This window comes from Macaca fascicularis, chromosome 10, assembly GCF_037993035.2.
Source record: "Macaca fascicularis isolate 582-1 chromosome 10, T2T-MFA8v1.1".
Classification (NCBI taxonomy): domain Eukaryota; kingdom Metazoa; phylum Chordata; class Mammalia; order Primates; family Cercopithecidae; genus Macaca; species Macaca fascicularis.
In genome coordinates this window covers 36,269,808-36,284,316 of record NC_088384.1, presented here as the reverse complement: position 1 = coordinate 36,284,316, position 14,509 = coordinate 36,269,808, and the positions used below count along the sequence as shown (strand labels likewise).

At 49.2% G+C, this 14,509-nt stretch overlaps 1 protein-coding gene across 19 annotated transcripts in view; it reads right to left on the bottom strand.

Annotated features, from left to right (window-relative positions):
* The window catches only part of LOC107126511 (aspartate-rich protein 1-like), a 61,668-nt gene extending 47,964 nt beyond the window's left edge, over window positions 1-13,704 (bottom strand). For 9 of the 19 annotated variants that reach the window (XR_012418404.1, XR_012418406.1, XR_012418398.1 and 6 more), the window contains exons 1-4: window positions 13,487-13,704; window positions 11,416-11,593; window positions 10,595-10,750; window positions 2,293-2,371 (exon numbers count right to left, since the gene is read on the bottom strand). The gene's annotated coding sequence lies outside the window, so the exon portion shown is untranslated. Of the gene's footprint in view, window positions 1-2,292; window positions 2,372-5,344; window positions 5,465-9,707; window positions 9,801-10,594; window positions 10,751-11,415; window positions 11,708-13,086; window positions 13,330-13,365 lie in introns of those variants that run through there. The other 10 variants (XR_012418411.1, XR_012418405.1, XR_012418412.1 and 7 more) reach the window with 8 other exon arrangements.
* Between the last annotated feature and the right edge of the window lie 805 nt (window positions 13,705-14,509).

The window sequence follows — 14,509 nt, the reverse complement described above, 5'->3', positions numbered from 1 at the left end:
GAGATCGTGCCATTGCACTTCAACCTGGGCAACAAGAGAGGAACTCTGTCTCAAAAAAAAGAAGTGTAATATTGGCCAGGAGCTGTGGCTCATGCCTGTAATCCCAGCACTTTGGGAGGCTGAGGTGGGCGGATCATGAGGTCAAGAGATCGAGACCATCCTGGCCAACATGGTGAAACCCCATCTCTACTAAAAATACAAACATTAGCTGGGCATGGTAGCACACAGCAGTAGTCCCAGCTACTCGGAAGGCTGAGGCAGAAGAATGGCTTAAACCCAGGAGGTGGAGGTTGCAGTGAGCCAAGCTCACGCCACTGCACTCCAGCCTAGCAAAAGAGCAAGACTCAATCTAAAAAAAAAAAAAAAAAAAATTGATCTCTCACTCTTTCTCCTGCCATGTTCGGCCCCATTTCCTTTTCTTTTTCTTTTGCAAGACTCCATCTCAAAAAAAAAAAAAAAAAAAAAAGAAGTATAATATTTTTTGTCTCTCCCTCTCTCTCTCCTGCTACATAGAGCCCCATTTCCTTTTTTTTTGAGACAGAGTTTAACGCTTGTTGCCCAGGCCAGAATGCAATGGCACAACCTTGGCTCACTGTAACCTCCACCTCCCGGATTCAAGCAATTCTCCTGACTCAGCCTCCCGAGTAGCTGGGATTACAGGCATGCACCACCACGCCCGGCTAATTTTTTGTATTTTTAGTAGAGACAGGGTTTCTCCACATTGGCCAGGCTGGTTTTGAACCGCCAACCTCAGGTGATTCACCCTCCTCAGCTTCCCAAAGTGATGAGATTACAGGTGTGAGTCACCATACCTGGCTCCATTTCTATAATTGCAGTCAACCATACATAGCATTAATATTTCCACTTAACTATTTTTAAATGTACAGCCCCATGGCACTAAGTACATTCACACTTGGGCAACCTTCACCACCATCCATCTCCAGGACTCTTTCATCTTCCCAAACAGAAACTCTAAACCCATTAACTACAGTACCCCATTCTTCCTTCCCCCTTGCCCTGATAACCTCAAAGCTACTTTTTGTCTATGTGAATTTGCCAGTTCTAGGTACCTCATAAAAGTGGACTCAAATGACATTTGTCTCTTTGTGTCTGGCCTATTTCACTAAGTATAATGTCTTCAAGTTTCATCCATGTTGTAGAAGATTTTGAAATCAATTTAAAAATAATTAACAATTAAAACCTATTAAGACCTATTCAAAGTAGTCCAGCTGGGCGCGGAGACTCACGCCTGTAATCCCAGCACTGTGGGAGGCCGAGGCGGGGGGATCACCAGGCCAGGAGATCCAGACCATCCTGGCTAACACAGTCAAACCCCGCCTCTACTAAAAATACAAAAAAATAGCTGGGCATGGTGGTATGCACCTGTAGTCCCAGCTACTTGGGACGCTGAGGCAGGAGAATCGCTTGAACCTAGGAGGTGGAGGTTTCAGTGTGCCAAGATTGTGCCACTGCACTATGTCCCAGGTGACAGAGCAGGACTCTGTCTTAAAAAAATAATAAATTTTTTAAAAAGTTCAAATGTGGCCTTTGAAAAGTGTGTTGGGTCTGTCAGTATACAGTATATAAAATGTATGAAAGGTAGCCTGTTCCAGAGTTAAGTTTGAAGAGCTGAGGACCATCTGCATATACACAGCACGCCCTTTCCCTGCACCACAGTATCCTCAAAAATTCTTCCCTCCAATCTTTTTTTTTTTTTTCTGAGACAGGGTCTCACTCTGTCACCCAGGCTGGAGTGCAGTGGCATGATCACAGCTCACTGCAGCCTTGACCTCCTCAAGCAATCCTCCCATCTCAGCCTCCTGAGTAGCTGGGATTACAGACGTGAGCCACTACACCCAGTTATTTATTTATTTTTTTTAGAGACAGGGTCCCACCGTGTTGCCCAGCACAACTGGAACTCCTGGGTACAAGCAATCCACCCACCTTGGCCTCCCAAAATGCTGAGATTACAGGCATGAACCACCACACCTGGCCTCCAACCTCTTCCAATTTCAGAACCTTATCTTTCTATCACTATAACACTATTTCCCTCACAAGATGCAAGGTTATCATCAAGAAAGGCAGTAAAAGTGAAGATTTCTAGCATTTCTCTCTCAGTCCCATTTGATGCTTGCATCTTATTTTGTGTTGCACTTCACATCCTGACATATGGAATACTTGTCAGTTAGGCTTACAACAGCCTTAGAGTGATCATGTGGGTAATCTTGATGACAGACATGATCATTAAATTCTAACCAAAATGTAGCATCCAAACATACGACAAATACTTACATGTGATAAATCCTGCATGAAAGAGAGGATAAGGGTGCCCACCTCTGATAATCTGTCCCAGATCAAGGCAGTAAAATTGCTGCAAAGAAAAAACACAAAAGCATGTCTGCCAATTGCTGGCCTGTGTTAGAGAGGGTTCTTTCTAGGGGCACCAGAGGGAATGGAGTGTAATTCAAACTGGAAGCCTTTTAGAGCCAGAGCTAGCTCACCTATTGAGGCTATACCTTTTAACTCCACTCAATTTCAGTAGTTAGGACTCTTGTTCCAAGTGACAGAAACCCCACTCAAACTAGCTTAAGCCTAAAGACAGATTTATGGACTGTCTCATGGAATTCATAAACAAGATCGTTCTGACTATCTCTCAGAACTCATTGGCCTTAAGAACTCTGTGGAGCCAGAGACTCAAACACCACTCTCTTCTCTTGTCATGTCTCCATTTCTTTGAGATTTGTCCTTTTATCTCAGCAATTCTCCCAATCCTCTAGTTCACATAATCTGAAGCATGGTTACAGGGAGCTCCTAAATTTTATATTTTGCCATCAGAGAGCCTGGTTCAACTCTCCTTCAGTCTCCGTTCGAAAAATTTGTGTAAGGACATTTATTGGACTGGTCTGGGCAGGTGCATTCCCTTGAATCAATCAGCACTGGGCATAGGACCAGTTCACATGATAATCGGGCAACCTAGAAAGAGGAAGTAAGGAGCAGAGGCAGCCCTTAGAAGGCAAGTAGTGCCAGAATGACATTCCCATGGGTGTTCTCTGCATCAACAACCCTACCATCCTGATGTTTTCTTTTGCCTTCATTAATATTTGTGTGAGTCTGGAGAAATATACCATGTTCATGGATTAGAATACTCAATATTATAAAGATCAGTTCTCCTCAAAATTTCTAGATTACATGTAATTCTTATCAAAATCTAAACATATTTCTTTCTTCTTTTTATTTATTATTTATTTTTTTGATACAGAGTCTTGCTCTGTCACCCAGGCTGGAGTGCAGTGGCGCAGTCTCGACTCACTGCAGGCTCCACCTCCCGTGTTCACACCATTCTCCTGCCTCATCCTCCCAAGTAGCTGGGAATACAGGCGTCCGCCGCACCTTCCCCCCAGCTTTTGTTTGTTTGTTTTGTATTTTTGGTAGAGATAGGGTTTTACGGTTTTAGCTAGAATGGTCTCGAGCTCCTGACTTTGGGATCCACCCACCCCAGCCTCCCACAGTGCTGGGATTACAGATGTGAGCCACTGAGTCTGGCCTTTTTTTTTTTTCTTTAATAAACAGTTACCATTAGGATGAATCTCAACATATTTCTTAATAAATATTGACAAGCTGATTCTAATGTTTTTTAGAAAGCGTCTTGCTCTGTTGTCTAAGCTGGAGTATAGTGGTGCAATTATGGCTCACTGCAGCCTCAAACTCCAGGGCTCAAGTGATCCTCCCACGTCAGTCTCTCCAAGTGCTAGGATTACAGATGTCTGCCAACATGCCTGGCTAATTCTAAATTTATATGAAAATGCAGGCTGGGTGTTGTGGCTCACGCCTGTAATCCCAGAACTTTGGGAAGCAGAGGCGGGTGAATCACCTGAGGTCAAGAGTTTGAGACCGGCCTGGCCTACATGGCAAAACCCCATCTCTACTATAAAAACAATAAAAAATTAGCCAAGCATAGTGGCACACGCCTGTAATCCCAGCTACTCGGGAGACTGAGACAGGAGAATCACGTGAACCCAGGAGGCAGAGGTTACAGTGAGTTGAGATTGCACCATTGCACTCCAGCCTGGGCAACAAGAGTGAAACTCTTTCTAAAAAAAAAAAGCAAAGGTCCAAGAATAGCCAAAATACTGGCTTGTTCTGAAAGCTCTGGTCTATGAAATAATCCACTTCTTTATTTTGTGGGGTTTTTTTTGTTTGTTTTTGTTTTGAGACAGAAACTCCTCGTTCTGTTGCCCAGGCTGGAGTGCAGTGGCGTGGTCTCAGCTCACTGCAAGCTCTGCCTCCTGGGCTCATGCCATTCTCCTGCCTCAACCTCTCAAACAGGTACCCACTGCCTCAGCTTCCAAGTGGCTGGGATGACAGGCACCTGCCACCGTGCCTGGCTAATTTTTGCATTTTTAGTAGAGACGGGTTTTCGCCATGTTGCCCAGGCTGGTTTCAAACTCCTGACAGGTGATCCACCCACCTTGGCCTCGCAGAGTGATGGGATTACATACATGAGCCACTGTGCCCGGCTACTGACACAATAACATTATTCTTAACTCTGGTTCAAAGACTTGTTGAAGAAGCAGACAATGAACATGACAGAATTGAAACTGATTTGAGGAATCGATTAAAATCTCCATCTAGGTCAGGCACAATGGCTCACTCCTATAATCCCAGCACTTTGGGAGGCCAAGACAGGCGGATCACTTGAGGTCAGGAGTTCGAGACTAGCCCAGCAAACACACTGAAACCCCATCTCTACTAAAAATACAAACATTTGCTGGGCGTGTTGGTGTGCACCTGTAATCCCAGTTATTCAGGAGGCTGAGCCACGAGGATCACTTCAACCCAGGAGGTGGAGGTTGCAGTGAGCCACGATCACGCCACTGCACTCCAGCCTGGGCAACAGAGTGAGACCCTGTCTCAAAAAAAAAAAAAATTCCCCATTCATACATGATGAAACCCAAAGACCAAAAGAAAGCAGAACGATTTTTTTGGAGCAAAACACACTGCTTGCTGTCAATAAAAAGATTACAGTCCTAACCTTTTCCCCAAGAATTCTGTCAGATAATCTCAAAGTCATCAAAATGAAATGAGATTATTTAAAGATGAAGGACTTTAAGAAAAATATTTGGCCAGGCACGGTGACCAAGGCTTGTAATCCCAGCACTTTGGAAGGCCGAGGCTGGTGGATCACCTGAAGTCAGGAGTTCAAGACCAGCCTGGCCAACATCATGAAACTGCATCTCCACTAAACAAAAATTGGCTGGGCACGGTGGCGGGTGCCTCTAATTCCAGCTACTCAGGAGGCTGAGGCAAGAGAATCACTTGAACCCAGGAGGCGGAAGGTGTGCACCTGTAATCCCAGTTACTAGGGAGGCTGAGGCACGAGAATTGCTTCAGTTCAGGAGACGGAGGTTGCAGTGAACTGAGATCTCACCACTGCACTCCAGCCTGGGTGACAGAATGAGACGGCCTGAAAAAAACAAAACAAAACAAAACAAAAAATCAGTGCTATTTTATCTTAAGTGTTTTATGATTAAACGTCTACAATTGTCTTTTGCACTAAGTTTACTATTTTTATTGTATTAAACTTCAGATTCACGGGGCACATGTGCAGGTGTGTTCCATGAGTACACTGCAAAATGCTAAGGTTTGGGCTTCTAGTGAACCCATCACCCAATCACTGACCATAGTACCCAATGAGCAGTTTTTCAACCCTCTCCGCTCCTTCCCTCCCCACCTGTGGAGCTCCCAGTGTCTGTTATTTCCATCTTTATGTCCATTTGAACCAAGTGTTTCGCTATTTATTTATTAATTTACTTTTGAGACAGAGTCTCGCTCCTTCACCCTGGCTGGAGCGCAGTGGCACCATCTCAGCTCACTGCAACGTTCACCTCCCAGGTTCAAGCGATTCTCCTGCCTCAGCCTTCTGAGTAGCTGGGATTACAGGCACGCGCCACCACACCAGGCAAACTTTTGCAATTTTAGTAGAAATGGGGTTCCACCATGTTGGCCAGGCTGGTATCGAACTCCTGACCTCAAGTGATCCACCTGCTTTGCCCTCCCAGAGTGCTGGCATTATAGGTACGAGCCACTGCACCTTGCGTATTTTTAAATAATACTTAATTTTCTTTCATTTTGCTAATAATTTAGAGTACAATTATATAATGATGTAAACTTCTTTGGGGGGTGGGAAGGGGTCTTACTCTGTTACCCAGGCTAGAGTGCAATGGCTCAATCATGCTTCCCTGCTGCCTCAAATTCCTGGGCTCAAGTGATCCTCCCACCTCAGCCTCCCAAACAGCTGGGACCACAGGCACGCACCACCATGCCCAGCTCATTTTTCTAATTTTGTGGAGACAGGGTCTTGCTATGTTGCCCAGGGGGGTGTCAAATTCCTGAGCTCAAGCAATCTGCCCACCTTGGCTTCCCAAAGTGCTGGGGTTATAGGCATAAACCACCGTCCCTGGCCTAATAATGTAGAATTTTACTTAATGCTTCATAATATCATTTTAAAAGATTATATTTGAAATGTATTTAAATATGTAGTTTAATCTTTTGAAAAACATTTGAATTCCTAACAGATTATAAAATACTAGTTGTGCCCAGGATGCGGAGGTTGCAATGAACAGAGACCACACAACTGCACTCCAGCCGGAGTGACAGAGCAAGACTCCAACTCAAAAAAAAAAAAATAGTTGTGTTAGGGTTCAAACCAGAGAAGCAGAACCAGTAGGAGAGATACACAGATTCAGATATACATAAACACACAGTGACACACATCTGCATAGATAAAGATATGGATGGCTTCTAGCCGGGCACAGTGACTCACGCCTGTAATCCCAGCACTTTGGGAGGCCGAGGCAGGCAGATCACCTGAGGTCAGGAGTTTGAGACCAGCCTGGCCAACATGATGAAACTCTGTCTCTAATAAAAATACAAAAATTAGCCAGGTGTGGTGGTGCATGCCTGTAGTTCCAGCAAATCAGGAGGCTGAGGCAGGAGAATCGCTTGAACCTGGGAGGCAGAGATTGCAGTGAACCGAGATCGTGCCATTACACTCCAGCCTGAGTGACAAAGCTAGACTCCGACTGTAACAAACAAACAAACAAACAAAAAAGCTATATACAGACATACATCTAGATAGACAGATATACTGGTAAAAGCTTGGCTTCTGCATTTGTGGGGTTGGCTAAGCAAGCCCAGAGCCCACAGGACTGGCTGTCAGGAAACGACAATCACCGGCGGGCTGGAGCTGCACAGGCAGCTCCTGTGAAAAGCTTGCTTTTCACAGGCACTCAGGAAGAAAGATCCAGAGGGAAGGGAGCACAATTGTGGACTCAACTGCTATTTGAAGTCTGTGCTCCAGAGAGTGCTAAGCCCTCTCTTTTTTTAAAAAAGAAACATAAACTTTTTGGCTGGCTGTGGTGGCACAAGCTGTAGCTCAGCTGCTCAGGAGGTTGAGGCAGGAGAACTGCTTGAGCACAGGAGTTAGAATCTAGCCTGAGAGGCATAACAAGACTTTGGTTCTAAAAAGTATTTAAAAAATAGTCTGGTCACAGTGGCTCACGACCATAGCCCCAGCACTTTGGGAGGCCAAGGCGGGTGAACTGTTTGAAGCCAGGAGTTCAAGATCAGCCTGGCCAACGTGGTGAAACCCCGTCTCTACTAAAAACACAAAAATCAGCCGGGTGTGGTGGCGCACGCCTGTAATCCCAGCTACTTGGGAGGCTGAGGTGGAAGAATTGCTTGAACCTGGGAGGCAGAGCTTGCAGTGAGCCAACACTGCACTGCTGCACTCCAGCCTGGGTGACAGAGTGAGACTCTGTCTCAAAAAAAAAATAAGAAATATTTTCAAAATAAAACACTTTTAATTTTTTAATTTTTTTTTCTTTAGCAGCACATTGGGAAGTTGAGTAAACTTTTAATTTTAAAACAGTTTTAGAATTACAGACATATTGCCAAGACAGCACAAAGTTCACACATACCCTTGTACCTGGCTTCCTTCTTTTGAACATCTTAAATTAGTATGGTAAATTGCTACAGTTAAAAAACCTAGCTGGGCATGGTACCTCACACCTATGATCCCAGCACTTTGGGAAGCCAAAGTGGGAGGATTACTTGAGTCTTGGAGTTCAAGACTAGCCTGGGATACACAGTGAGACCTTGTTTTAGTTAAAAAAATAATAATAATAAAATTTAAGGCCGGGCGCGGTGGCTCATGCCTATAATCACAACACCTTGAGAGGCCGAGGCAGGCGGATCACCTGAGGTCGGGAGTTCAAGATAAGCCTGACCAACATGGAGAAACCCGGTCTCTACTAAAAATACAAAATAAGTCAGACGTGGTGGGGCACGCTTGTAATCCCAGCTACTTGGGAGGCTGATGCAGAAGAATCACTTGAAACCAGGAGGCGGAGGTTGCAATGAGCCGAGATCTCGCCATTGCACTCCAGCCTGGGCAACAAGAGCAAAACCCCATCTCAAAAAAAAAATTTTTTTTAATGAAAAATTGGACCAGGCTGGAGCACAGTGGCACAGTCACATCTCACTGCAGCGTCAAACTCCTGGGCTCAAGCAATTCTCCCTCCTCAGCCTCCCTAGCAGCTGGGACTGTAAGTGCATACCACCATGCTGACTAACTAAAAGAAAAAAAAAATTTAGAGAGATGTAGTCTTGCTATGTTGCCCAGGCTAGTCTCACACTCCTGACCTCAAGATCTTCCCATCTTAGCCTCCCAAAGTGCTAGGATGTGAGCCACCATCTCCGGTCCCAATAAACCAATACTGACACATTATTACTAACTAAGGTTCACCTTGATTCAGATTTCTTTACTATTTCCCCTAATGTTCTTTTCCTGTCCCAAGATCTCATCCAGGAGACCATACTATGTTTAGTTCTTAAGTCTCCTAAGGATTGCTGGAGTGCAGTGACTCCATCTCGGCTCACTGCAACCTCTGACCACTGAGTTCAAGCTATTCTCCTGCCTCAGCCTCCTCAGGTGTTGGGATTACAGGCACGTGCCACCATGCCCAGCAGTGCAGTGGGGTGATCTTGGCTCACTGTAACCTCCGCCTTCTGGGTTCAAAAGATTCTCCAGCCCCAGTCTCCCTAGTAGCTGTGATTACAGGTGTGTGCCACCACTCACTGTCTTTTTTTTTTTTGGAGACAGAGTTTGAGATGGGGCTTCACCACATTGGCCAGGCTGGTCTAGAACTCCTGGCCTCAGGTCATCCACCCACCTCAGCCTCCCAAAGTGCTGGGATTACAGGTGTGAGCAACTGTGCCCGGGCTATACTGCACTTCACTTGCAAAATACTTTTCCCGTTACATAAATTGCTCTATGCTGCATCACCTTTGCTGTGTGATTCTTATTTAAGTTCTTTATTTATTTTAATTATTTCTTCGTTTTGAAACAGGGTCTCACTATGTTGCCCAGGCTGGTCTCAAACTTTTGAGCTCAAGCAATCCACCCACCGTGGCCTCCCAAAGAGCTGGGATGACAGGCATTAGCCACCACACCCAGCCTAAATTCTTTGAAACTTACAACTGCGGACCCAAAAGAGCTGTCAATCATTGCACCACTGCCATCCAGCCTGGGTGACAGTCTAAGGCCTCATCTCACAAAAGGAAAAAGATATATTAAAAATAAATAAATAAATAAAATTTTTTTTCCTTAAAAACAGGGTATCCCAGTCAGGCACGGTAGCTCACACCTGTAATCCTTGCACTTTGGGAGGCCGAGGAACGTGAGTCATCTGAGGTCAAGAGTTCAAGACCAACCAGGCCTACATGGTGAAACCCTGGCTCTAATAAAAAAAAAACAAAAAAAAAAAAACACAAAAATTAGCTGGACACGGTGGAAGTTGCCTGTAATCGCTGCTACTCGGGAGGCTGAGGGAGGAGAATCACTTGAACTTGGGAGGCGGAGGTTGCAGTGAACCCAAGAGTGCACCAGTGTCCTCCAGTCTGGGCTCCTACAGAGTGAGACTCCAGTTCAAAAACAAATACAAATAAAGAAGACAGGGTCTCCCTCTGTTGCCCAGACCAGAGTGCAGTGACGCGGTCACGGCTCTCTGCACCCTTGACCTCCCATGCTCAACTGATTCTCCTGCCTCAGTAGCTGGGACTACCGGCACACATCACCATGCCTGGCGAATTTTTTAATTTTTTGGGGTGATTGTCTCGCTATGTTGCCCAGGCTGCTCTTGAACTCTTGGCCTGAAGTGATCCTCCTACCAAGTCCTCCTTACAAACAGCTGGCATGACAGGCGTGAGCCTCCGCACCCAGCTCTCCAAAGCTGCCTGTTCCTTGAGCATGATGTGTAACAAGGGGAGCGAGAGTGAGAGCAGCACCGTGGGGAAGGGACAGGACTGCCACCCTGAGCTATGTGACGTTAGGCCAGACCCCTCTTCTCCAAGTGAGATCAACCACGAGTGATCTCGGGAGCCCGTGCGCGCTCAGACAGCCTGGATTTTAGCTTCGTAGGTGGATGGGAACCTGTGAAGGTTTAGAGATGCTGGGAGAACCTTTTTCCTGGGAGAGTTTTCCAAATAGGGAACAAACAGAGCCACCCTGGGCCCCGCTGAGGGAGGATCCTACCAGAAGCCGTCACCACTGTCTCGCTCCACGCCGGTGGTGATGTTGATGTCATCGATGCAGGTAGTTGGTGTCGTGTGCAGAAGCACAGACGGCTACAGTCTCGCATACTTGAAGAAATCAAAGTCTGTGTTCTGGACAAAGTAACCCTTGGGATACCTAGGACGGGAGGACTGTGGTTCGCTGGGCCCTCGCCATGGGTCTTTTGCCCTCAGTTCACATGCCCCCCAGATCAGGGCCTCCTCTCTGCGAAGGCCACCCTGTCCCTGGCAGGAAGACCACAGGGTGGGGCGGGAAGGTGAGTGCGTGCAGTGGAGGCACGATGGTACACACTTGGACGTGTCGGTCACATACGGATGGTCCCTGGTGGCACGGTGGGGGAGTGAGTGGGCTGTTGATGGCAAGAGTGACATAGAGGCGGGTGGGCAGGGGCCCCACCTGGAACAGGCTGCTGCTGTCAGCCTCGAAGGGGAGGTAGCCCCTTTCATGCTCTAGCATGTGGACACCATTCACCCACTGCAGACATAGGAGATATGGGGAGGGGGTGGCAGGTCGGGGCATGAGGAGGGGCTCTGCTATCGGGCACTCCCTCACATAACCCGCAGCATGGGGCTCAGGGGCCTGCCAGCCAGATGGGAAGAACGACATCCCAGTGGGGGTAGATCAGGCCACCTATCCCCCTACACAGGGCACAGCCCCCAGGGCAGGGTAAGGCCTCCCACCGTCCCAACCCAGGAAACAGGCTGTGGGTGGAATCTGAGGGTCCCATGCTGATCAGGAGCTGTGCCCACCCACCCGCCCTGCCTGCTCCTGGCCACACTGACCACAATGGCATAGAAGTGGGCACTGCCAATCCTCAGCACCACTCTTCTGTGCAGGTCCTGGATCCATCGCTTCAGCAGGGTCACCTCCCGTTCATATCACACCCAGCTGACAAAATGCCCAGTCCTGGCTGATGTCATTGAAGATGGAGAGAACCGGTATGTCCAAGGTGGGGCCAGACTGCAAAGAGAAGGGCTGGGCTCAGCTCCTAGGCCCCCAAAGGGATCCGGGACCAGTGTGCTGCACAGCTGTGGTCCCAGGCCTAGCACAAGCCCTGACACATGGCGGGGACTCCTGATGGAAAAGACAGATAACTTGCTGATGACAGGTCCACTGCCAGGGCAGGTTGTACACCTGGACCAGTGGGGCCAGGAGATCCTCGTTGGAGCGGATAGCACCCAGTATCTCCCGAGACAGGGGTGAACCCAGGGGCACATCCCAGCCAAAGGCAAGAAAGTTCAGACCTGTGACTAAGATGCAAATGACCCACTGCCTGTCACAGGGAGGAAGGCTGGTTAGGGGAATGGGGGAGCTTTGCTTAGGACACTGTGAGTGAGGCCCACGCTGGCAGCCAGCCCTCTCCTCTCTTTCTCTTGTACTGAATACCACAAAGTCAGAAACAGAGGATGTAGGTTGGGCACAGTGGTTCACACCTGTAATCCCAGCACTTTGGGAGGCAGAGGCAGGCGGATCACAAGGTCAGGAGTTGGAGACCAGCCTGGCCAATATGGTGAAACCCCATTTCTACTAAAAATACAAAAATTAACTGGGAGTGGTGGCGGGCGCCTGTAGTCCCAGCTACTCGGGAGGCTGAGGCAGGAGAATCGCTTGAACCCAGGAGGCAGAGCCTGCAGTGAGCCAAGATCATGCCATCGCACTGCAGCCTGGGTGACACAGCGAGACTCTCTCACAAAAAAAAAAAAAAAGAAAAAGAAAAAGAGGATGTAGACCAGGCAAACGCGGCCCAGACCTCACCGGATCCCACTTCTCTGCTGACCACATCCAAGTCAGGAGGGCAACAGGGGTGGCGTCCTTGGTCTGATGTCACCGTCTGTCCTCTATCTGAACCCTGAAAACCAAGCTACCTTCCCACCTCGGCAGAGCCGATCTCAGAATGTCTAAACTGTCCCCTCCTCCGATCCCCGGGCCCAGCTCTGTGCACGGCTTGCCCCTCAGGCATGACGAGTGTCTGGTGGCTCATGCCTGTAATGAGCGCTTTGGGAAGTCAACGTGGGAGGAGGACTTGAGGTCAGGAGTTCGAGATCAGCCTGGAGAACGTACTGAGACCCTGTATCTTAAAAAACAAAACGAAACCAAAAAGTTGGTTTTTGTTTGGAGACGGAGTCTCAGTCTGTCGCACAGGCTGGAGTGCAGTGGCGAGATCTCGGCTCACTGCAACCTCCGCCTTCCTGGTTCAAGCAATTCTCCTGCCTCTGCATCCCAAGTAGCTGGGATTACAGGTGCTCATCACCACGCCCCGCTAACTTTGTATTTTTAGTAGAGATGGGGTTTCACCACGTTGGCCGCGCTGGTCTTGAACTCCTGGCCTCACGTGATCCGGCCGCCTCGGCCTCCCAAGGTGCTGGGATTACAGGCGTGAGCCACCAAGCCCGACCAAGTTTCTTTTCTTTCTTTCTTTCTTTTTTTAATTAGGCATGGCGGTCCCAGCTAACCTGCAAGGCTGGGGCGGGAGAATCGCTTGAGCTCAGAAGTTAGGATTGCGCCATTCCGCTCCAACCTGGGCGGCAGGGTCAAACCCCCTCTCAAAAACATTTCAAAAACTAAAAATAAATATTAGAAAGGACACTTCCCAGGGCTCAGCCTTGGCCACCGGACGCGGCTAGACAGGAGCGCTTCCTCCTCCTTCCGCCTTCCCCGCCCTGGTCCTCCTGAGTCTCCCTAGTCCCCCCGGTTCCCCAGTCCTCCAACACCGCGCCCCCAAGCCCGTTGACCTTTAACCTCCTCCGGGCTCCCAGCTCCCGGGCACTCAGGTGAAGGAGCGTGCCGGGCGCCGAGGCTTACGCCATTCCCAACGCCGGCCTTCCGGGCGCCTCTCGCAACGGTCGCCGGTACCTCTGCTCCTGGAAGCCCAGGCCTCGGTTGCCGGAGAAGTCGGCTTGGCAGCTTCAGAGGCGTGGAGCTCCTTGCGCTGCCCCTACGCGCTCTCCCAGGTGTACAGCATCCCGCCCAGCAGCGCCTGCGCGCAGCCACACAACAGCGGCCCGAGAGCCGCCCAGGACACCGCCACCAGCCAGACCATACTTCCCGCTCCCTGTCTTGTCAGCCAGTCTGAGGGGATGAGAGCCGCGCGGGGAAAGCCCTGCGGCCGGTCGCCTGACGCGCCTGCGGCGTGAGGCGCGTGAGGCCGTCGGCGCCATGTTTGTTGAGGGCGAGTGCCAGGCCTGGAGGGGCGGGGCGGCGCCAGGCGCTGCCCAGTAGAACCTGTGGCTGGAATCCAGGGCTAGGCCTTTGGGGAAGCGAGACCCCCCACCCTCAGCTCCAGCCAAGAAGGGCGTCGTCTGCTCCCCATCCCAGCAGAGGTTGGACGATCCAGGGCCGCAGGCCAGGACAGAGCCCCTGAGATTAGTGGCATCCCCGTTTCTTCAAGGGGCACCTCCACTTGCCTTCCCCAGCAGGAATTGGAGCAGGCCCCACGGGAGCCTCTTCCATGACTGCTGGAGGCAGCCTCTTGCAGGGATGCACCTCCTTGCGGGGCGGTCGTAGCCTTGACCCTGGACATCTGGGACCCCGACCCTAACCAAGGGGACAGAAACTCCTTGGCTTTGAAGATACATGAAGATACAGGGAGAGAGACCAACTGCAGTGGGTCACACCTGTAATCCCTGCATTTTGGGACGCTGAGGTGGGCGGATCACTTGAGGCCTGGAGTTCGAGACCAGACTGGCCAATATGGCGAAACCCCCTCTCTACTGAAAATACTAAAAAAAAAAAAAAAGGAGCCAGGCATGATAGCAGGCACCTGTAATCCCAGCTACTCAGGAGGCTGAGGCTGAAGAATCACTTGAACCCAGGAGGCGAAGGTTGCAGAGAGCCGAGGTCACACCACTGCAGTCCAACCTGGGTGACAGAGCAAGA